This window comes from Arvicanthis niloticus, chromosome 4, assembly GCF_011762505.2.
Source record: "Arvicanthis niloticus isolate mArvNil1 chromosome 4, mArvNil1.pat.X, whole genome shotgun sequence".
Classification (NCBI taxonomy): Eukaryota; Metazoa; Chordata; class Mammalia; order Rodentia; family Muridae; genus Arvicanthis; species Arvicanthis niloticus.
This window is the reverse complement of record NC_047661.1, coordinates 54750689-54774280: the sequence shown is the minus strand read 5'-3', so window position 1 is coordinate 54774280 and position 23592 is coordinate 54750689. Positions and strand designations below refer to the sequence as shown.

Sequence of the window (23592 nt, the reverse complement as noted above, 5' to 3'; positions counted from 1 at the left end):
TACTTCTAATATTTCCAAATAGCATGTCTACTGAAAATAGGTTTTATTTTTTTTTTTAATTCTATATTTGTACCAAGGGAGAAAAGAGAAGAGAACTATGGTGAGTTCTTTTACTGAAAATCACTCACTTCTTTCCTGCTATGAGAATCAAAGAGGTAGATGTTGTACCATGATTTCAATAGGAAAATAAAAATAGCCTAGGTCTTTGTGACAGATGTCAAGCATGCTGACTACTGGTGAAAGAAAAATTGTCTGATCCTGTGCACAGAGACAGCTTGCAGGATTAAAGATGTACCTCTTTATCTCTGCTTCAGGCAGAGCGTTTCCAGTGAATAGGGTATTAATGTTACTTCAGATCAGGAAAGACTGCAGGAAATTTCATCATCTCAAGGAAACAAAGGAGTAATGAAAAGTAAGAAAGAAGTATGAAAAATAATGTAAGCTGGTCAGTGTATTTTTTCTTATTTTTAAGCCTAAAATAATAACTATGATGGATTGTCTCTGGTCTTAATATTCTTAAAATTCTCCAATGGTAGAATTCTCAAATGAGTAGGCCAGCACGCTCTGAATAGCATATAATTATACTATAAAATAGCATATAATTATTTGATTAAAAATAAAACATGTCTGAACTGTAAAAACAAAATGTAACTAAAATAAATAAATAGAAAAGAAAATGACATGAATAAAGCCAGGATTTGAGGAAGACAAAAAATATGTCATAAATATTAAATTAATACAGTAAGAAATGCATATGGTCATACACCATCATTAAGAGTCTAGTAGATGGGTGTCAATAAAATAGCTAAAGGATCTGTAAGCATAAGGATCTGCAGTTTAAAACCATACCTATGTAAGAATGAGAATCACTGAGGCATGCTTCTATGATTCCAGTGTTGCTGTGGCATATGGGATGAATACAAGTGAATTCCTGGAGTTGGTTGGCTAGTTATTTTACTTGAACTGTTGATGGTCATGTTCCATAAAAGATATAATTTCATAAATGTGCCTCTATATACACAAATGCACACATCCACAGGAACACATACAGATAAAACACACATACACACCATCACACACACAAATGCAAACCAATTATTTCTAATAGTATATGTCTCACCTTGTATCATTCAACTAGCAATGCAGATTGTTTTAAATTGTAATTTTAACATTCATTTTATTTGTGTATGAGAGAGAGAGAGAGATGGAGAGAGAGAGAGAGAGAGAGAGAGAGAGAGAGAGAAGAGATCATTGCCTATTAGCTATGAGACCATGATAACTGAGAGGGCTGCAGATGTCCTGGATTTGAAATTATAAGCAATTGTCTGTGGCAAAACATGGGTGCTAGGAAGCAAATTCAGTCCCTTGTCTAAATATTGAATGTGAGTTTACAAGTAAACCCACCAAATTATACTACTCCATGTGTAGTAGAAAAATATTATTGTGGAAATAAATAGCCAGTCTGCTTCTGAGCATAGAGACCCACAACTTGGTGGGAAGGCAAGTGGATTTTATGTAATAATACACCAGGAGAAAGGACTTCGAGCAGAATGAAGGTGTCTGGATCAAGTAGAAACTAGATACCCTGGCCTGAGCCAGTTGACCATTGGTGCAGATAAGGGAGATAATATTAACAGAAATCTCCCTCATGAAATTCCTGAGAAATTTAAAACTCAGTCTATCCAATAAAAATTCTTTTGTTTATCCTGTCAAAAAGCATCTGCTTTATTGACCTTTGAAATAAACCATTAATTTACTCATTAGACAGGGAGCAATTATTATTATGAGAAAAAAATTAGTTACCAGTGTGATGAGGAAGGTAGAAGCCAAGGATGTAGATAGGACCATAGAGGGAATCCTCAGATTCCCTGGAAGCTGTATATTCTCAGCCAATTTGTTTCAATTTCTAACCCTTTCTTCCAATGGGACAGGTTCACATAGTAACAACATTATTTACTAAGGAAGAGAAGTGCCTCCATTTTCGGTAGTCAACAATGTGAGAGCACTTCATTTTTGTATTAACACTGAGTCTCAGAATGTGAGCTGGTTTTGGAGTAGTTGCAGGGTTAGGTTGATACCCAGATGGTATCTCTGATCTGGCTGAAAATATGCTGAGACAGTCACAAACTATAAGCTGAAGATGTGTGTGTGTGTGTGTGTGTGTACATGTATAGACATATATACATGTGTGTGAATACATATATATGTACATATATGTATACTTGCATATAAATATTCATATATATATATATATATACATCTCCACATAACTCATACATGCATATTCATAAACATACACATATACACATACCTATGTATGTTCATGCACAGACACATACATTTTATATTTCTGTAGTTCAGAGCAAAGTAACTACTACAAAATCCATCAAAGAATACAGCCTATGTGAGTAACCAATTTGGTAGTATCCTACTCTGCAATTATGTTTGCTTAGGTCAACTCTAGTGACCATTATTTTTGTTGTAACAATTCTTCGACTCATAAGCACAAACTTTAATGATAAAAGAAGACCCAAGAAAAAGTATTTTTGTGAAATAGTATTATCACAAATATTACAGGGGAATCAACTGAAGGATGGCTCAGTGGTTAAGAATGCCTGCTGCTTTCAAGAGGACTAAGCTTCATTTCTTAAAACCCACTTCAGACAGCTGAGACCCCTATCTTCAGAGGATCTAATGGTCTTCTCTAGTTTTCGTGGTACTATCATGGGTACCTGCACACAGGATACACACACACACACACACACACACACACATATAAACATATATATATATGTATTATATACAGTAATATGTAAAAATGATATATAATATATATCATAATTTTATAATATATAAAATAATTTTATAATATATAAAAATATATTTTTATAATTTTATAATATATAATATAATTTTTATAATTTTAAAATATATAAAAAATGATAATATTAAATGAACTGAACAGATTATGATAGACTCTCAGTAATAGGATTTTAATAATCTTTGAAATATTATAATTAATATGTACAAAACTTCCTAGAAGTGTCATAAATCTAAAAGTGTCATAAATATTTATTAAATATCAAAATAAACAGCATGTTATCTCACACTTAATGTATTCTTCATAGGCTTCAGACTTGGCTATGAGTCACTCATGTTATAGACTACATGTTTAAATTTACATATTTCTTCAATTATTCTGTTCAAACAGTTGTGGATTATGCAAGCAACCAATCAAACAATGTAAAATAACCCAAACAAACAAACAAAAAAAAAAACATTCCACTAGTTTACTGAAACTTGCCTGTTCATTCTATGGGAGACATGAATTATAAAGCTTTCTTTTTACTTGGGTGATATCAGATGGATCCTCTAACTGTTATCATTTTCACCAGAGTACAAACTTACTGTACTAACATGTTTGTTAGAAAAATAAATATGATTTTAAAATACTTCTGTTGACTCCATTGTCCATTATCATTTAGTAATCATTTAGTAAATATTTATTTAGTAAATATTTGCAGAGCAGAACAAATACATAATTTTCATTTATTCACCTCTTCTTAATAATTTAATTTTATTAGATCTTTATTTTTATACCAAGACAGTAGATCAGGTTATATTAATTATTTACTTTGACTAGGTATCATTTCCTATCTGATTTATATAAGAAAACATTTTAGAGAATATTGAACTTCAAAGGAGTAAATAAAATAAGCATATGTCTTAGAGTATAGGCTTTATTTTTATATTTCTAACATACTATATCTGAGACTATATAGTTTGTGTTTTTAAAAGAGATTTATTTAATTTGTGTTCTAGAAGGGTATCTTACCTACACTGTTATTTGCATTGCACTAGGTTGTGGCTTCTGGTGAGAACATCATAATATATAGTCAAAGAGGAAAGGAGGTGAACCGCATTAACTTGATTTCTATTGCCTCGATAAGTGACATAACCAAAACCAACTTGAGGATGAAAGGAGTTTATTTGTATTTTATATTATATTCCATCATAGAGAGAACAGAATCAGTAACCTGGAGGTAAGAACTGAAGCAGAGGCAGTGGAGAAATGCTGATTTCTGGCTTGTTTTACAATGCTTTCTCAAATTGCTTTCTGCTACAATCCAGGATTGCTGGGGGCAGCTCAGCACACAGTGGTCTGGGCTATTCCACATTAATTTTTTAACTAAGAAAATGCCTCACAGGCATAACTGTATGCCAATCTGATGGAGACAACACTACAATTGAGCTTTCCAGTTTCCAGGTTTCTGTAGCTTGTATCAAGCTGCCAGTAATCCATTAATTGTGGGAACCAATGCTCTTTGAGAATATAAACTTATTTGCATGAAAGGCAGTAATGTAAACATCTCATCATTCTTTAAAGCCCTAATATTTGGCAATTCTACCCCATGGGGATCAGATTTCTACATGCTGACTTACCTTATCATTACTTTTGAGATAAATGCTTTATTTGCTCTGTGGTATTTTTGTTGTTTACAATATAATTTTTCTTGCTAAGATTTCATCTTGCTCTTATATTCAGGTAATCCAGAAACAGATATGCAAGATATTTTCATTCAGTTAGCAACCCAATAGCATCACCACTATGTCCATATTTATCTGAAAATTCAATAATGCTGGAACCTAACTTTTATATTCAAGTTGGAAAAAAAGGATACATAAAACAGAGAGTGTTTTTGTTATAATCAGAGAAGTTGTTGTGAGATATGTGATCATATTCTGAACCTCAAAATTGGGAACTTTAAAATCCTGTTTCTAATTGTGGTAAGGCTGAGCTTTTGGTGCTAGACCTTTCTGCTTACTGTAAACAAGTACTTGAGGTGTGGTTCATCTGTAACACACAACTTTAATCCATGAACTAGATAAAGTCAATGCTAGCTCAAGAGGCAGAGCAATCAACCAGCTGACAGGGAATTAACAAGATAGTAGGGGTTCACATCTTTAATCCTAGCACTTGGGAGTCACATGCCTTTGATCCCAACTTTTGCAGAGGCAGGCATACAAAAATTTCAGTGATTTAAATTTAAAAGCTGCATGTAAATGTAAAAGACAGGATAAAATTGAATGTGAATGTCCTTTGTGATTAAAAAGAAATACATTTAAAAGTTATATTTAATTTTAAAATGTTAAAAGATTTGTTTTAATTTCAAATTGAAGACAGTAGATAACACTTTTTCTACAGCCAAACTTATTTTGACCAAGGAAAGATATAACCTGCCCTAAAAGAGAACACCCTGAATTAGGTTTGAGGAAACATTTTGCTCTTATCTTTTCAGGACAACAGTAAAACATCCAACTAAAGAAACCAGAGAGCACTCAGAGTGAAACATCTGAAGAAAAAGGATAGCTCATCAAGAGGAAATGTTCTGTAGTGCCAAGGAAGTGTTAATGAAACCTAAAAGTCAAGTCAGGAGCTGAATCAGATGCAATTGTATAAGGGTCTTTATTCAACCATGAACTTGATCTCACCCCACTTTATGGTTTTAATGGAGAAGAGCCTAGGCCATATTTTGGGGACACATTTCTATAAAATGGGGTCTGAAATTAAAATAATTGGTCTCTCAGCCCAAAGAGAATAAATTATTATAATCAGATTTACTATACTTTCTTTTTATTATAAAAACAGGTTACATCTTGGTTATGACATACTATATATAAATTTCTTTTAAGGTATTGTATTGAAAGACCCCCAAAAGGGGACCCTCACCAAAGTCTGGACCTGCACGAACCCAAGGACACACGAGAAACCATCTTGATGCAATTGCAGAGGAGGTTTAATAATGAGGGCCCTCGGGCCGGAACATATCTCACGCAGGAGATAGAGGTTCCGACCCAGAACCCAGGAAACTTGGGATATTTATGGGTAGGGGTTGGGGAGAGTGGGGAAAATTTGGCATGGTTACATATGATTGGATATTTCAAACATCCGCAACTTGCAGAACTGGCAGAACTTGCAGAACCTCGGACCTCCCAGAAAGGGAGGGAGAGAGAAGAAAACACCAGATAGCCGATTACTCACTTGGGCTTGTTTGGACTTGTCTGGGCACTCCCTTGCATGCCTTTATTTTTGGTCACCCTGCCCCTGCAGGGACTTAATATTTTATTATTACTAAATTTAACAAATTGTTGGTGGTCTTTGCTGACCATGAACTTTTTGTTATTGTCTCAATGCTGCTTTCAAATTTTATTTTCACAATATCAGTGTAATTCTTGAAAATGTCCTTTAGATAGCTACTATTACAAACTGTTTAGGATAATTAAAATTCTCTTCAAAACATCAAAAACATCATTCTCTTCAAAAACATCAGAGATCTGTCTCTAATATGGCATTTAAAGATCTTTTATTAATTTAAGACATTTTTGACAATGAGACCTTTTACCTCTTGTCAGCAACCCCATTCTATTAAAAAAAGAATATGAGCATCTAAGAATCTCCTTATGGAATTTGTTTCAAATGTGGCAAGCTTCTACTGGCCACAAAACTGCCCTTGCCTCAACTGCTGATAGTATGTTGTCCAAGTTGTGGAGAAGCAGGACATAGAGAAAGTAGAACTCTGCCAGATCAAGGTAGAGTAGAACATCATAAATCCTGTTTCACAGAGAGATCTGTCAGATATCCAGGCCAGTAGCCAGAAGACATAGATCCTCCAACATTGCAGAGGAATCTTGGATGACTGTCCAGGTGGCCAGCAGTCTCTGTCATATAGTTTTGAAAGCTGCTCTGCACTTCTAGTTAATTTACATAATATTTATACTTCTTAGGTCTCTGATGGGGTTGAAGAATAGTCTTAGGAAAATAAAGGAGGAAACATTTCAGAATATTTGATCATATTGTGAAACCCAAGACTGTGAATTGTAAAAACCTCTTTCTAATTGTGGTATGGCTTAGCCTTTGATTCTAGAGCTTTCTGTTTATTGTACACAAGTACACGTGGTTTGGCTCAGCCTTAGCACAAATCTTTTTTCCAAGAGCTAAATAAAGTCAACTGTAGGTCAAGAAGTGAACCAGTTAACCTGCTGACAAGGAGTAAGACTAAGTAAACAAAAAGGAGGGACCCTGAAGAGGAAGATATTTAAGATAGTGTGAAAAAGGAGAAAGGCACTTTTCCTTCTGGGATGTTGGAGTAAGATGATCTTCTGGGTGCTTTCTCTGCCTCTCTGAGCTAGCAGATTTTGACACCAGCATCTGTCTCCTGAGTCTTAATTTGGCAAAATCTAACTGCGGGGATTTTTCTTTTTTGAAACAATAAATTGAAGCTTGATTCAAAGTGTTGTCATTCCCAAACAAATCCGCTTACTTATTGGACATTAAAACTGGGTTATTTGAGTGCAGTTAGCTATTAAAGAGAATAGAAAAGTAGGCATATGATTCTCTAGGCAATCCATGGAAAGGGAATAAGAGAAAAATTTTAAGATGTCCTTAGAGTAGAATAACTTTAGTGTCAGCCATAGTGGAACAAGACTATTGACTGGTGTTTTTAAACTTTCGATCAATAATTTTAATAATTACCCTCCTAAAAAGTGCCAATATATACAGTATTTCCAAACTCACTGAGTTAATCACTGTTAAGTTCTAGGTAAAATATTGAGGTCTAGATGGAATAGTAAAGCCTAGTTTAAACGTTAAGGCCTAGGTAACTATTTTCTGGCTACCCTGCCATTTTGTTTTCTTACTAACATTATAAAGAGGATTTTTTTTCATATGTTGTTTCTGCTGTTACTAGGAACATTTCTCATGGCCAAGTTGATTATATATTCTGTTATGTTCTATGCTTTTGGAAACCAATCAGAAGACAAGTCAGTAGAACAGCTTTGTTTAGTTACCCACCATTGCGGATGGGCCTGGTGCTGTTTGTATTTTGATGTAAATTCTGCTCTCTTGGGAAGGGCTGTGGATGAGGAGTGAGTCTTGTCCTCAGGTGACTTTCAGGTTGGATAAGAGAAGAGAGGAAGCTGGAGAGAATGAGGGATAGTGTAAGGACAAAAATGTAGCTACTAGTGTCTTCCAGTTTATATGAAGAATCCTGGCAGATTCACCACTAGAGGATTTAGATTTAATATGGCTTACAAGATTAGGATTCTACTTGTTTGCCCAGTGATTGAGTTAACACTGTTATGAACTAAGTTTGTGTGGCACTTTCCTTCAAGTAGTGGTTCAACTGGGTTCAAGAGAGTAAGGTACAATAGCAAATGGTGGGTTTGCCAGATGTATACCACAAAGGCCATGGGGATTTTGAAGCATGGGGCTGGCATGGTAAGGACCTGCCAGTGGGAATTTAGCAAGCTGGGTGGAGAGATTTTGGAGCTCTGAGTCTGAAAGTCTCCATGAGAGACAGTAGAGACTGAGAATAGCTGGCCATAGCTTGGGAAGTTGTAGTCCTTTTTAAATGTTTCCTGTAGCAAGGCATAATAAGCTTGGACTTGAACCAACCACCCAGCAGTACTTTCTACACCTGTGTATAATGTTTTATGGTACTTGCTTTTATATACTGCTTGTGAGATGGACCCCACATATAAGAGACACCTACACTAATATAACAAACTATTTGTAATAAGATTCCTATTTTGTTTAGGCATTGAGTAAAGTTTAATTTCCAAAGACCTCCCTAGGAACTGACATTCTACTAGGGATAAAGAGATATGAACTTGGTATAATGCTAATTCCAAACTTCCTGCTTGGCAAGTTAAGAAATGGCTGTTAAACAACTCTCACCCTGATTGACAAGTTAAGACATAATTGTTAGACAAGGCAAGTCCTCTGTCACAATTGACTCCTTTATGAAATGGGAGCAGGATAAATATACAACAAAGACATGTTCCTAAGAAAGTACCCTATCCCTAAATCCTCATTGGTGGAACAATACAGAATAATAATTGGTGACATTGATACAGATATTTGTAGATCTCACATTTAAAAAGCCTTGTAGAGTCTTATCTTAATGTCGCAGTCAGCTTCTAAGTCTGACTCATGTCCCTAATCAATCAGTCTTGGGGTGTAAGTTCAATAATAAACAGCCCCTATTTGACTGAGATTGGTATCTGAGGAGTTTGTGCAGTGATTTCCAGACCTCAACAATCACCATTATAGACTTTTCTCTTATGAGAATCTCAGGAATTACTGCCTCCTATGGATATTAAAAATTAACTAATATCTAGAAAACAAATCACAATCTGTTGGCACAAATTTTGTATAAATTACCTGCTGCTCACATTTAGAGGACACAGTCTTATTAGTTCTGATGTATTCAGGTATGTTAGTAATGTAAGTAAAAAGTCAAAAATTCTGTCCTCTGCAGGGCCGTGGCTAAAACAGACTGTGGTACCAGGAGTGGTTCTAGGGAAAACAGAATTTTACGGATGAATTTTTTAAGATTCTCAAGCAGGCTTGGCAATTCATCAACACCTACAGTTAGTAAAGACTCCCCTAGTGGTATGGAAAATATTGAAAGCCTGTGGTAGAAATGTTTGAAAGGCTTTCTGCATTTAGTAAGAATTTAGTAACTCTCTGTATGAAATGTTTGTTGCTTCATGGAAAAGTAAGAAAAGTAATCCTCCAAGCTGGTTGCTTCTAGTATTTATAGATGAACTGAAAACATAAAAGAATAAGTATACCGATATAATTAACCAATTTGTATCTAAAGACAGAGTGAAGAAAAGAATGAATTAGCGAAATACTTGACCTGATCTAGATGCACAACATCAATTCCCAGGTTTTTAAATGTACCATGGAATCCTTTCTCTAGTAGCCACTAAGTTCACGTTGTGGAGGATCAACCCAAAGCTCTCATTGTAAGATTTGTTTAATTAATGAAAATTCAAGTTTTAGTTTCAGAGGTTGTTAGAAATCAAAGTAAGGGAACTGATTGTGGTGAGAAATGGAATACTGTCACATGGGACAGAGATGTATGGGAGGAACAGACTGAAGCTTTGGACCTGGAACCCTCAAATTCTCCACATTCAGCAAATAATGTATCCCAATCCCTACGTCTTAAGAGAATTAATCTTTCATTGAATGCTAAGCCAGAAATAATGTTGCCTTAGGAAGACTCTAATAAAGCCAATACTGATGTCATTCAGGGCCCAGCAATAGTTGCATCTAAACCTGTAATCATACTTAAGGCCGAGCAGGCTACTATATGGGAGATGGAAAATTTAGTACATGGAGGAGATAGAAATTTTGGTCCATAGAGAGTTGAGTGAGACTACTAAAGAGCTTAATGAATTTGCAAAGAAGTCTGGGTAAAAGTGTAGGTAAGAATTTTAAAGGTGTTTGGTACCTGTAGAAGAATCATAAAATTAGATCAATCTGAGTCTATTAATTTAAGCCCATTTAGTAGAGGTCCTGGGTTTAATACAGAAGCACAAACATTTAAACATGATATTAATAGTTTATTTGATTATTTGACTGAAAAATTTGTTAAAATAGTGTATACTGAGAGTAGCTGGAGATGCCTGATATGTTTCAGTTTAGTGTTGATGAAGGAATTTTAAGGACCAGGGAAATTACAATGGTAAATCTAATCTTCTATAAAGGGAAAGCCCCCCCCCCAAAAAAAAAAATAAAGCCAAGCAGAGCAATTCAGTTAAAAACTAAGGGAAGCCAGACTGAATCAGCTTGGAAAGGAGTTTGAGCCAGAGCAGCTGAGTTGAATCACTCAGTCAAAGTTCAGAGAGAACTACTCAGGCTGAGTTATTGAGCAGTATGTCTCAGATGCTGAAAGCATTCTAGGACTAAATTAGATTTTACAGAGGTCAGAAGCTTCCAGAACTAAGCCTAGATTAGCAGACATAGGCAGCATGCCACAGAGACAATTATATCTGGTGAGTAAAACTTACTTTTACAGTAAATTTTACAGTTTTATCCAAGGGATACATTGTCTCCAACTATGTCATAATTTATTTCAAAGGGATCTTGATCATCTCTCTCTTCCAAACATTGCATTGGTTCATTGCATCGAAGACATTGTGCTGACTAGATCAAGTGAGTATGAGGTAGACATACATATATCAGAAAATAGGAAATAAATCCAAACAAACTTCAAGGATATTCTACCTCAGTGAATCATCCAGGAATCCAGTGGTATGTGGCATGCAGAAATATTTCTGCTAAGATGAAGAATAAATTATTACATCTTGTTCCTCCCACCATCAAAAAGAAACACAGTGCTTAGTGGGTATTTGAGTTTTAGGGACAATTTATTACTCAGGTCTATTATCTCAGCCTATCTACCAAACGAATCTGAAACGTCTAAACTTTTAAACTTCCGTCTACTGTAAGTCCCTCATGGTTCCTCTTAGATTCCTGACTTCTATAGCTACTTAAATTTAAATAGATAACTAAACATTCAAAGCTGGCATCTGTGAATTTTGTTTTGCTGAGTCCATGTTACCACTTTTAATGCTAGATAGATAGATAGATAGATAGATAGATAGATAGATAGATAGATTCTTTCTATTAAGATTATGTCTTGTTTGTAGTCCAGACTGGCCTCAAACTCATTGTAATGTTTTTGCCTCAGTCCTTCAACCACCACATATTTTTATTTACATTTATCTAGTAGAAAATGGAAACGAGGCACTGAGGATTTTATCATGTTCTCTGGATGCTTTTGCTGAGAAGGTGGGTACTGTGCTGCATGCATCAGCCTGAGGAGGCAGAGGACCAGGGCGTCCTGGGCCCTGCAGTGCTGCCTTGTGCCTTGGCTATGTGGGAGCTTGGCCACTGAGACTCCAAAGGCCGTATCAGCCGTAAACAGGCCTGTCTGGGTCTGGTGCGCTGCCTGAGCCTGAGCCAAAGATTTGGAGGTCTGGTACTCAGCTCAGTAGGCACTCAATACCTGTCTCCGGCAGACAGACTGCAGATGGCACAGTCAAGGGTGGTCATAGACTGCTCCTGGGTCAAACTGAATGAGACACCCTTTGGGAAGATGCGAGGGAGCCACTTGCGGCTCCTGCCTTACCTCATAGCTGCCAACCCTGTAAAATATGCCTGGCCCTAAAAACTTTCCGGTATGGAAGCTTTCGCTGCTGCATTCTTCATCATAGGCTGTTCAGACCTTGCTGTCATTTTGCTTCGAAACTTTAAGTGGGTCAAATAGACTTGGCCCCCTCCCCCACACCAAAGGAAAAAAAATAAGAAAATGGAAACAAAATCTTTTGCCTTCTCTTAAAAATGTAATATATTCTAATTATACTTTCCCAACTGTCTACTCCTCTCAGGTCCCCCTACCTCACTACCTGTCTCCTCTAGATTCTCTCCTTTTCTTTATCTGATTAGAAAAGAACAGGCTTCTAAGAGATAATAACAACCAAACATGACAAACTAAAAGATAAAACAAAAGACATTTCACTGAAGCTGTAAATGCAACCCATGAAAAGAAAAAAAGAGTCATGAGAGCATGCACAAGAATGAGAGACACACTTGTTCCCACCCTCATAAAGACTAAGCTAAAAGCTGTAACATATGCAGAGGACCTGATGCAGATCCATACAGGCCCTGTGTTTGTGACTTTCATCTCTGAGTTCACAGGCGCCTTGTTTATGTGATTCAGAAGGCCTTGTGTCCTGGTATCCTCAGTATGCTCTGGCTCTGACACTCTCCTTCTCCATTCCCTGAGCTCTGAAGGGAGGGGTCTGATGGAGACATCTCATTTAGACTCTCTGCATGATGTCATGTGAGTCTCTGTATCTGTTTCAAAGCAAAGATCATTTGTGATTTTAGAAAAGTGTAAGACGTAAAATCAATCATAATAAAATGAAGATAATTGACACTCAAGTTACTATCTTTTGCATGTTTTTTTCTTATTTCCAGAAAGGGAAATGAAACTATTATTATACATGTAATTATAATTTATGAAATTAAATCTTTCTACAGTCTGATAACCCCATTGTTTTCTTTAATTTGATGCACTGCCATAGATAGTTATCTATTCCTATATTGAATAACATTAAAAATTTAATTCTGATAGAGGAATAATGTTTATAAATTTGTGCAAGCAAGAATCTCTATGCATGAAGCTATAGAAGTTAACTATTTTTAAAAGAACCTAAAATATAATCTCTTAAATTAAATATCAACCTCATTAGCTTTAAGCATATCTCCTAACTAGCATTTTGGCATTTTTCAGCATGCTTCTATTATAAAAGTTTTCTTCAAAAAAACAATGGTAATGATTGCCATGTGTAAAGGTATATTTCTAAACTAACAATTAAACAGATTTGTTGAATTACAAATTACTTTCACATCAGGAGGATGCCAACGGTAAATTAGCACTTCCCACATCAATTTTAATTCATAAATTATTAAATTGGTACTTCAGTTAATTATTTCTACAGGTGTCCAATTTAGATTCTCAAGAGTGCTTACTTCTGTATCATTATAAAAGAGAGACTTACTCATAATGTTTAATCCAAATGTGTTTTATGTAAGAACAGCACTATGAGGAGGAATAACTTGGGAGAAATTCATACTTGACCATCCACTTATGGGACGTTGTGAGTAGACCTTTAGAAAGTATTTCTAAATCCACCAAATATCTTTTCACTTATCACTGCATGTTGTTGTTGTAAATGTGCTATTGGTAAACTGCTCTTTCTAGATAGTTTTATTGGCACATTTCTGTAGCTTCAGCAACTGAGAGGAGAGGTAGGAAGAGTTCATGTCTAACTTGAGTTACATGGTGAATTTTAAACTAACATGGAATATATACATATATATCCCTAGTCTTCAAACAAAATAAGAAAATAAAATAGAATATGCAATTAATAAAAGCACTGACACAGAGGGTACGACACTCCTTTGGTTTCTGCCTGGTAAATTACTTAAGATTTCTGGAAATGAGAATCACTCACTCTTCATTTTTAAACTCCAATTTTTTTCATTTCTGTATATGAATTTTCAATTATAACTGCACTAGTACACAAAAAACAGATATTCATAAATCATGACCATTTGAATTACATGACTATAACTAGACATACTTACTAGGGCTAGATATGAATAAGAAGTCACCTTGAAATATGATTCTCAAAACAGGAAAATATTTTATAGTTATAGTAACTGCTAACATAATTATATTTTCTCATAATTTCATAAAATATAATATTAATAATATTATGAAAATATGTAAAATAAATATACTTGTTGATAATTTGTCTTTTATATTGTGGTGATCTGAATGAGACTGGCTTCCATAGATGTATAAGTTTGATGAGTTGATATCTGGTTGGTGAAACTCTTTGGAAAACATTAGGTGTTGGGACTTTGTTGAAGATGTGTCACTAGGGGTGACTTTTTCCATTCCCAGTTAGGTCTTCTTGCCATATTCTTATGAATCATGTTATAGGCTCTCAGCTGCTGCTCCAATGCCATGCCATGCCTCCCTGGTGCCTTGTTCCTCACCATGATATATATGGTTTCAAGATTTCAAAATATTAAGATTGAAATAAACCTTCTCCTGTAAGCTACCTTGGTCATGGTGTCATATCATAGGAATGGAAAAGATATTAAGACACATATAATAATTAATTTAACGTCTTTTACACTTGATATTTAGTATTTGTTTTCATCAATTGAAAAATATATTATTAAAATCAGCATAAATATGTAGGAGTATAAAAGACAAAAGGAGTTGGGAAAATTAAGTCAGAGAATACGTCCCCACATATTTTCACCCATATTTTGCAGGTCAGTTCACATCCCTTAGACTGTACTAATGCTGGAAAGTAGTGCCAATACTCACCACACTATAAACAAAGTCCATTCATCTATTATGCTGCATTGATTTTCCCATAAGCATTAATCATCTTCAGTTAATGTCCCATTCGAAGTATGAATAATATGTTACACTTACCTTTTCTAAATATTCTATACTACTATTTATTTATAATGCAACACTGCATGGTAAATATTTTTGTAGAAAAGAAGCTATACCCATTTATAGTTTTTAAAACTATAAATACCTAGCAGGGAATATTGTAAATAAAATAACTACTTTTTATACATTTATTTTGCTTATTATATATATAAAAAGCTATTTTACATAAGCTTTAAAGAAGCTGAAAATATGGTAGAAATAAATAAGGAATTAATTTATGATACTTAGGCAGTACTTCAAAGTTAAAAATTAACTTAATTATTTTACAGGTATAATATTGTCAACAAAATATGATGATTATGTTGAACACTTAAATTTTATCCTAAAACCTTACCTTACTTTGAATTTCATAGTTTCTTTAGAAGTAGTTCTTAGAAATATTGCTATCAAAAGTGTAGCTCAAACCAAGCCTAGTGGCACAATTTGTCTTTCTAGCAAACTTAGTCTTCAGGGTCAAGGCTAGCCTGAGATACAGACTTCTTGTAAAAAGCTACGAAAGTCACTCAGCAGAGGAGAATGGGTTCACATGATCAAGGATCTCAATCTGATCCCTAGTACTACAGAATAAAACATGAGAATACTGAGAGGAAGAAAAGGAGTAAGAAGAGGAGAAGAAAAAGGAGAGGAGAAGCTAGGTGATGAAAGAGAGAAAGAGGGGGGAGACAGGGAGGCAGATATTCATGTATCTCCACCAGTCAAAGATAGTTGTTATATCTAGGTTGGTCAGTGGGTTACACCTCTGATTGAACAATTCCAAACTTATAAAGCCTATGATTACCAGTATTTTCTTTTAAAAAAAAAATGTATAAATGCAAAAAGGAAAAGGGGGAATGGGATAGGGGTTTCCTAAGGGGGGTGGGGGGAAAGGGGATAGGGGATGCCATCTGAAGTGTAAATAAAATATCTAATAAAAAAATAAATAAATTATTAAAAAAAAGAAGACAAACTGCCCTTCTGTTACTTTCTTCACTCACATTACTTCTATAAGAGTTAGAAAAGTATTTGAAAGGAAGCTCATGAAGGCACTCTACTTGAGGGACTAAAATAGCAAACATTACTTCCAGAAGCTAGAAATAGGGGTGAAGAAGGCATCTGAGAAGGAAACCAACATGCGGATGATGAAGACTGTATTAATGACAGAATGACGCTGACCTAATGCTCTAGCACCACACTTAGAATGAGACCCAAATTCATTCTCTGACCCCCAACTACAGACTTCAGAATGGATATCTCTGTCACCAGCACTCTGCTGGTGACCCTTTAGCATGATGACTGCTTGCAGTCACCTTCAACTTTCCCACCATCCCTTAAATTCAACTTCCCACTTTTCTTTCAATGACAGAGATATTCCCTTCTCCAAGCTCTTTTCTAACACGAGTGAGATGCTTCTGGTTATTTAAATTCCTACTGTGTCTAAAACTCACTTCAGCCAAAATATCTGTCATACTTTCACAGATTTGGCAAAACTGTGTTATTAGATCAGAAAGATAATTGTTTTGGAAGATTTTTCAATGAAGCAGAAAACCTCAAAGTGCATGACTGACCTCATCTTGTAACATGTCCCCAGCATCACATCAAGTTTTGACATTTGAAAATTTGTCTACATTTTAGCAGAGGTCCCAGATAATGAATCAGTTCCAAATAAAAATCTCTGATTGGTGTGTACTTGCATGTGGCACTTATTTGCACAAAAACTTATCTTTTTCAATCAATATCCATGAGATGATGTCCTCGAATGTGATTCTATCTCTAAAGCATATTCTAGGACAAGATTCTAAGAAATCACTCAAGAAATTTATTTTATATGAAAACAAATTAAAAATGTCTAACCTATCACAGTTAGACATTTATATGTAAACTTTTCTCCAAGAATTGCCTTGCAGAATAATGAATCAAAATCACCTTTTAATTTTTCTAGAACAACTTGCCTCCTGCTAGTCACCTGTCAGCTCCCTGTGCTTCTTTGAGTTGACATTTGTGAGGTCATCCATATTGTTAAAGCCCATGTGAGTTTAGCTACTATTTTTACCATAAGAACATCAGAGTTCAACACCTTTCTTTTTACAACTTTGTGTCCCTCCTTTTAGAGGCCAGATTTTCAACAGTTCTTGAAAAATGCCTGTGAGTATCTCATCCTACATAGAGGACTGCCTTAGTGTTATCTCAAACTAGTTCCCTTGTAGTTCCTCTGAGAATATAAAGATGATCTGTAAATAGAATCAACAGTAAAAATTCTATTGATAGTCACATTAATATGACAGATATAAAATTACTTATTTTATGACAAAGATGGGACATCAGCATGCTTAAATGGATCGATGAACAACTTTCAGATTCTGTTCTCTTCTTCCAGCATGTAGGTCCCAGGGATCAAACTTAAGTCCTCAGTTTTGACTGCAATTGCCTTAACCTATCTATCTGTCTACTTGGGCCTTGAAGCAATGTTTCTTTACAATGCAAGATAGTGGAATTTTGAAATTAAAGATGGATATGTCAGTGCCTCAAATGAAAACACAGTTTCCCTTCTATAAAGTCACTCAACTTAGTCTTCAACTGCTCAGGGGCATATACGTTATTGCTATGGCATGAATATTTTTATTTCCAAAGATGAATAGTAATAAAAATGTTATAGTCAGTGAAAAGGAGAAAGGAAAATTCCTTCAGCCATAATTGTTGTTACCATATTCAAAGTCTTAAGGAATAAACTAATATTGTTTTCACAAATATTATATGCATGGTAGCAAATTTTCTATTACACTTTATGATCGAAGATGAATCATATATATAATCAGTATGGCATCCCATTTCTGAATTATAGACATTATTTTTTATTTGAAAACTAATTTAGATAATTTTGACCTTTCTAAATCCACATCGCTTGTTCTTAAATCCTAAAACACATCTTAATAATGAGAAGAAAATAACTTATTATCCATACTACTAACTGAGACATAAAATTAATGTTAAAATTAGAGCAGTTGCATGAAAAGATAAAGCGTACATGACTACATGGTCATTTGGATACCCGCAAATATACATAAACACAAAAAATACACACAAGGAAAAGACAATAATGGCAAAACCCTAACTTAAAGGAACTAGAGATTCAAAATATCATACTCATATAAAATATTCTATTATTTTTTAATTTATATAATTTAATATATTTATATGATTTTATCTTGCGTGTTATTTTAGTCTGGATTTCTATTGCTATGAAGAGACATTGTAACCTCATCAAGTCTTATGAAGAAAAATATTTAATTGAGGCTATCTTATAGGACAAAGGTTTAGTCCATTATTGTCATGATGGGAAATGTGGTAGCATGCAAGCAAAAATGGTGCTAGAGAAGTAGCTGAGATTTCTAACTCTTGATCTCTAACTCTCAAGGCATGGAATGACTTGAGCATCTGAGACCTCAGTGCCCATCCAGTAGTTGAATATGTCTTTCAAAAGAGCCATACCTATTCCAACAAGGCAAAAACTCCTAATAGTGCCACTCTGTATTTACCTGTACTAGTCATTCTCTCTCTATATGTGTACATGCAAGTTTGTGAATATATATATATGTGTGTGTATGTATTCTGTATATATAGTGCCCCTGGAAGCCAGAACAAAGAGAATGGAGAATATATTCTGTATATATAGTGCCCCTGAAGCTAGAATTGTAGAAGATTATTACCCATCATATTAGTGTTGAAAGTCATTCACAGGTTCTCTGTAAGAAAAACAAATATTCTTATTTATTGGGCCATATGTCATGCCCTAATGTAAATGATATTTCTAATTAGAATATATCAGCATAAAACTAGCATATATTTGTAGAATAGCACATATTTTTGCTATTTGTATGAATTTTTAAATCCTGAATCAGGGATACCATATTCATCATCTCAGATAATTACTTTCTTGTGAAACTTTATGAAAGTGTGTATTGCTTTACCACCATTACCATCTCTTCTAAAGCTGAATCAGCACACCAGCATGCCTGAATTCTTTATCAATATATTAGAAAGCACTGATTAAATTTTCTCTATTTCTTCTTTCTCCATACTCTCTCCAGCCTCTAGAAAGTACCACTTTAAAAATTTTTGTTACTGTTACTTAATTATTTGTATGCATGAAGTTCCAATGTTGATATGTGTAGTAAGGCCAGGTGAGATTCCCTGGAAGAGTTCTTATATACTGTTGGCAGTTGCATGTTTCAGGAGTGAAAACAGGGTTCTTTGCAAGACTAGCAATTGCTCTTAAATGTTTTTTTCTCCAGATTTATATTCACCATTCTATCTCTAATATCTGTAACTTCAACTTTTTTATAGTAACCACATGAACAAAATCATATGCTCCTGTGTATCTGAAATTGGCTTATTTAAATCAATCAATAGTTTTTAGTTCTTTCCATGTCATACGAAGCAGGATTATATCTTCATATGGTTGAATAATATTTCACTGTGTAAATGTACAAACCAGTTACTTTATTCACACCTTATCTGTTGGAAATTCAGTGTCTGTTTTGCAGGCACTGTGAACAGTATTATGAAACACAAAGTAGAGATGTCCTGGACATATGACATGGCTTCATCATGTTAGTGTTCTGTTTTTATATTTTAAGAAGGTATTCATTTCTATCCTCATCAACAGTGTACAAGAATACACTTCCTCCTCATCCTCATCAGCACTACACTTCTGATCCCTTTCCTTGGGGATAATAACCCTAACTAAATTGAGTAAGTGGGTTTTGTTATTTGTATTATGTATCTTCTGGCTTTTGATTCATCTAGACATGTATTTCAATTTTCTTAATTTTGATCAACTGCTACCTGAACAATAAAAGAAGGAGCAGGAGGAGAAGAAGAAAGAGGGGAGTAAGGAGAAAATATAGAAAATACAGTGGCAGCCTGGTGACTGCACACCTGTAGGGCTAGAAATTAACGTTGGTGTAACAGTTATTCTGTCACTCATCCTGACACATATTCTGTTCCTGTCCCTTTTCACACTTCTCTCACACATTTATACTTTGTTTAGCTTCCAGTCATTGTCATTGCTTGTCACATCCACTCCCATAGAATTCCTTACACTCTCTCAACTGCCACATTTTCCACTGCACATTTCACTCTTCCTGTCTCTCTTGTGCATGCTCCATTTCTAGTTCAAATTTTCTCTTTCTTTCTTTTACATATGGCCATACCTTCACTCTAGAATTATCTCTCTTCTCTTTACTCTAATTCACTGTTTATAATGGCCTTAGCCTGGCTCTCTTAATTTGTTGTTCTTAACACTATTTTGTATACTCCTTAGCTTATACTGGGATAACCCTTACTTCCACACTGCCAATATCTAAAGATCACCTTATCTTCTCTCTCGCTCTCTCCCATTCCTACATATGCTTTCCTTTCCCTTCTTTTTTATCTCTTACCCCTGCACTTTTCAGGTCACTGATGCATGGTGGTGAGTAGAAGGCTCTGATTCTTATTGTAAAATCCCTGTTTTCTGTCTTCAGAAGAGAATTCTTTCGTACTTTGCCTGTTTGCTGATGACAAGAGCAAAATATCCCAAGATGTGAGACAGACCTACCTCAGGAATTTAGTAGCTTTATAAAGTATGTTGCAAAGGGAGTAAACAGACTCTCCAACTGTATAACTCTGCATGAGACTTCAACTAATATTATTCCAATAGAGATGATATACATATATATATATGCATATATATATGATCAAGGCGTATTTTAATAAACAAACACAAGCACACACATGCATACATACTCAACAACATGAATAATTAAGGGAGGAGAGAAACAAGGGAAATTAAAAAAAGAAAACCTAAACTGTGTTTATTTGGAAAAAAATACTGAAAACAGAAATCAGTAGCAAAATTTCCTAGCTCTATTCTTTTTTGACTGTAAAGTACTGAAAAGGGTAGAATTTTCATATTTGTTGGTTTTTTTGTCTGTTTGTTTAATACATATCATTTACCAGGATTTAGAATAATCTTCTGCAGTGACTCTGCTTTCTTGCTCTCCATCTGAAATGCCAGGCTTGTGTTTCCTTCAGATGTCTATCTAAGAAATTTTAGTAGAGCATATAGGGAACAATTGCAAAAACAAATCTATCATATTATTTGAACAACTACCCAAGCAGGTAACTTTTGAAACCCTTGGTCAGACTAGTAAAGGAAGTAGTGTTAATACTGACATTTCTACTAGCTGTCAACTAATGATCCTGTGCCACTTCATTGTTCAAACTTTATTCTTGGTAAATTTTTTATGTTCCTTTCTTTTTAAGTATCATTTTATTTGTCACATTTTATAAATCCTATTTGTACATTTTTTGTTAGGAATATATATATATATATATATATATATATATATATATAATTTTGGATTTGCATATCAGATGGTGTGCCTATCAAATCAAATCTGACCTCTCAAGATGACTAAGTTCCTTGTGGTGCTGAATGTAGCTAACCTTGAGTGAAACGAACAAGTTAGACGTTAGTATAGACCAGTACTAAAGGGTAAAGCAGATCAGAGGGCAGGCCAAGAAGTCTTTCTTCAATAATCACAAGTGGTAATGTACTGATCCCCTTAAAGCAGCAACTTTTCCAAAAAAGAACTGTGTTTATCTCACTCACATTAGCACTCTCCAGTTTATAGTCTGTGAATTTTACAAGGAAAATCCCATTTTGAATTGGCATGACTATTTCTCAAGGAAACAGCAAATACGGTGCTTGCCACACAAAGATGGATCAGACAACTGCTGGCAATTCTAAACTTTGAGAGGCAGGGGAAGTTTATCTCTAGGCAAGCTTGAGATCTCAGTATACAGAAAAATTCTACTTTAACCAATAAAGTGATGATTGTTCCAGAAAAACATACCATTTCAACTTCTGGCTTATATACACGTGTGTTTGGGGGAGGGGGCTACCTGCAAAAGGCATTTTATTTAGAGCAATGTTATTTTATTCAAAAAATGCATTTGAGAGAAAATAGTGATTTTTTTTAAGTTTTATTTTATGGGTATGGAGACATTGCTCAGCTATGAGAATTTTCTGTTTTTCTATGTGACCTGAATTCCAATCTGAGCATCTATGTGGTGACTCAGGACTTTTTGCAACTCCATTCCCGGGATATATACAACCATACATGAAGGCAAAATACTCATATGAATAAAATACAAATATTTATAAAAAGAGAGTGTGTGTATCTGTGTGAGTGTGAGTGTGTGTGTGTGTGTGTGTGTGTGTGTGTGTATGTATGCATAAATTTTGGGCTTTGTAAAGGAGAAAAAAAGCTTGTCAGATCCTTGGAGCTAGAGGTACTGGCCTTTGGAAGGATGCTAAGACCAAATACTAGGCTCTTTAAGAGCAGAAAGAGCTCTTGCCTGCTTCACTGTTGCTCCAGCTCTTGATCATTCTTGCCTGTACACCAAATTCTCCCATTACAGGTTCTGAATACTTTCATCATCCATTTCTATTCGAAGATGCTTTGTGGAACCTGTTGTGTTTCTGGGACATGCCAAGTTTGTTAGTGTCTCTTTTGAGCAACTGCTCTATGAGTTGCTGTAGCAGGGTTTCTAATCCTTTAAAAGTGAGGTCCTGAGCCATAAAGAACTGATGACAAATTAATGTGAAGCTTGCTTTAAAGTGTGCAGCCTACTCTTCTGTTATCTGAAGACAAAAATTTTTCTTTTCATGAAATTAATTCAATATTACAATTCTATATCTTAGAGTATGTCTGCAGAATCCAGTCTAAACAAGATTAATTTGTGACTCAACTTAGCACTCAAAAATTTTAGAGAAGTACAGAATAGTTAGGAAATCACTGTTGGTTTTACCTGGAAGAGTCTATCATCAATTAAAGCACAGTGTACTCATCCTACATTCTGACCTAGCATATCTCCAGTAGTCATTAGGATTTTACTAAATGCATAGGACAAAAGTACCACAATGTTCTTTGAGGTTTTCCATGAGTCTAAGGAAGTTATTGATAGACAGGGCCTAGGGAGGTGTCTCAGTGGGTAAAGTGTCTATCACAAAAGCACGAGGACCTGTGTTTGTCCTCAGTCAAAATTCAAGTGTCATATACCTATTAGGAACCCCAGTAGTTCAAGGGACAGAGATTGTCTAGCAAAGCACTTTACTTGAATTTATGAGCTCCAGGCTCTTTGAGGCACCTTTTCTCAGAGTGTAAGGTGGAGAGAGATTAAAGAAGATATCTAAAATTAACATCTGACTTTCATATGCATTAGCATACATGTGCATGCACATGCATGCATATATGATTGTGTACCACTAATGAACATCATATATAAGCACACACATGCACACACACAAGAGAGAGAGACAGAGAGAGAGAGAAAGAGAGAGAGAGCACAAGGGAGAAAGAAAGAGAAAGGGGGAAACAGAGAGAAAGAGACAGAGAGAAACAGAAACAGAAAGTGAGAATCGATGATAAGCAAAAGAAGGAATGTCTAATGTTTCCAGCAAAAGAAAATTAAAGCATTTCATGTTTTTTTCTGTTTTGTTTTACCAATTTTGCCAGTTAGGTCAGTGTGCTTAGATTCTCTTTCATCCTACCAAGAGGAATACAGCATATATGATTTTTCTGTGCCAGATTTCAGTGTACACTTATTGTCTGCCCTGGTGGTGGGCTGTCTTGCTTTCTACCTTTGGCCCATTAGATACATGCTCATT

At 35.0% G+C, this 23592-nt stretch overlaps 1 pseudogene; it reads left to right on the top strand.

The window, feature by feature from the left end:
- Positions 1 to 8264: 8264 nt before the first annotated feature.
- On the top strand, positions 8265 to 12122 carry LOC117707341 (18S rRNA aminocarboxypropyltransferase pseudogene; annotated as a pseudogene).
- The last annotated feature ends 11470 nt before the right edge of the window (positions 12123 to 23592 follow it).